Raw genomic sequence first — 1805 nt, forward strand, 5'->3', positions numbered from 1 at the left:
GTCTGACTGGAACCAACAGGTTTCGTCATCAAACCTGTTCAGAATGAACTTTAAATCGGGTTGCTATGGAAACCCAATTTGCTGCAGAGCTGCTGCATCACCTGCTGCTCCCAGTTAGCTTCAGCAACTGGTATTGGCTGGTTCTGGGTGGAGTTTTGTTTAATGTGTCTAAAACACGTCACAGATATTTAACTAACATTCCAGAAAATATCACCCTGTGGATAAACAACATCATGGCTCCATGAAGCTAAATATGTCCTGAATGTCCTTGAACGCATCATGGCTGGAAGAGAAACTCAGGTGTTAAAGAAGGGAGGGGTTTATGTTTGACAGGTAGCAGGAAGAGAAGAGAAGCTCTGAAGAACGAGTGAATTAAATCAAGTCTATCAGAGTTGAAGGTAAAATCACTTTTTACTAAAACTTCTCTGCAGCTCAGTGAATTTTTCTCTCTCTGAAGAGAAAAGAGTCAGAACTGTTTGATTCTCTGACAGATTTTTGTTCCAGAGTAACTTCCTGTCCCTGCAGCTGTTTACAGCAATAAATGTGTTTCTAATGATTGTTTCTGGTTCTGTGGTGACCAAAGTTACTCTGATATTTGTTAAAACAAAGGTTACTGTGAGGTTTCGGTTCCAACTGAACCATAAAACTTATCAGTGAACAGAGTCAGAACATGAACGGACATGTTTGTAGTTCTTTACGTCTGAGATCATCAGGCGGTTAGATATTATGTTGCTGCTCTTGTTCTACACGTTGTTTCAGATGATAAAACTAAAATCAGACAAACATAACTTTCTTCCACACAAAACTTTTTCAAATAATGACGTCAGTTCTTAAGGGAAGAAGCCGTTCTTCCCAACCTGGTAATATGTGGGCATATTATTATTTCTTTGCTAAACCATGAATTCACTTTGATTAACCAAAGTTAACTGATCACTTTCTGCTGCATATAACATGTTAAAATGCAGCTTAATTTTATTAATGTTATAAAGTTCAACCTTTTTTGTGACGCTGGAATAATAAATTCAACATGTAAAAGTTTTTTTGGGGGTTTGATGGATCAGATATTTATATCAGCTGAAGAAACATTAATTTTAATCCAAATTGTAAAACAACATAAACAGGCTTCATTCGTATCTTCTTGTTGTTGCCATTAGAGAAATCCAAGTTTCTAATCAGACCTGCTGGCAGAAACGATGCAGCAATAGTGAAATGTCTCTTGGGAACCTTTTGCTCCTGCTTTGACACTTATAAATAATTTTTATTAACTTGTTTTTCAGCTTTAAGGAAATGCGGTCAGAACGTTCCAGCAGCTTCAGCCTCTCAGGTACAAACTGCTGAAGTGCAGCTGGTTCTGGGTTAACTGGTCCAGTCTGTTTCCTCTGACGTGGCAACAAGCCGCTGTGGTCAGGACCAACATTCACTGCTTCATAGGAAATGTTCACTCCTTCATTCACTACATCTGACCTCAGTCTGGGTGTTTCTACAGACCTGGAACCGGATCCAGTTCTGACCTGAAAACGGCATCACGGAGGAGTGGACAAGTCAAAGTTATCAAGTTTATTAGCAAAACACATTACAGCAACAGGTCAGTTTAAAGTTTTACATAATGAATGAAAAATCAACATTACAATGGAAAAATAAAGAAAAGAGATGAAAAGTTATAATCCAGAACAAAGTAAAAAAATGTTTTAGTTATTATAAATCAAACCCATAAACAGGCTAAAGGTTTTTAGTCTAGATTCAAAGGATGTCAGTTTTACAGTTTTCTGGAAGTTTGTTCCAGATTTGTGGTACATAGAAGCTGA

At 37.6% G+C, this 1805-nt stretch overlaps 1 long non-coding RNA gene across 1 annotated transcript; it reads left to right on the forward strand.

Annotated features, from left to right (window-relative positions):
* Positions 1–33: 33 nt before the first annotated feature.
* Positions 34–1782, forward strand: LOC106944236 (uncharacterized). The gene is made up of 3 exons (XR_001424165.1): positions 34–398; positions 1278–1324; positions 1487–1782. It is a non-coding gene; the product is annotated as an uncharacterized LOC106944236 (long non-coding RNA).
* Positions 1783–1805: the final 23 nt, after the last annotated feature.

This window comes from Poecilia latipinna, unplaced genomic scaffold (genome assembly GCF_001443285.1).
Source record: "Poecilia latipinna isolate Pla-1442-1.1 unplaced genomic scaffold, P_latipinna-1.0 Scaffold7509, whole genome shotgun sequence".
Taxonomy (NCBI): domain Eukaryota; kingdom Metazoa; phylum Chordata; class Actinopteri; order Cyprinodontiformes; family Poeciliidae; genus Poecilia; species Poecilia latipinna.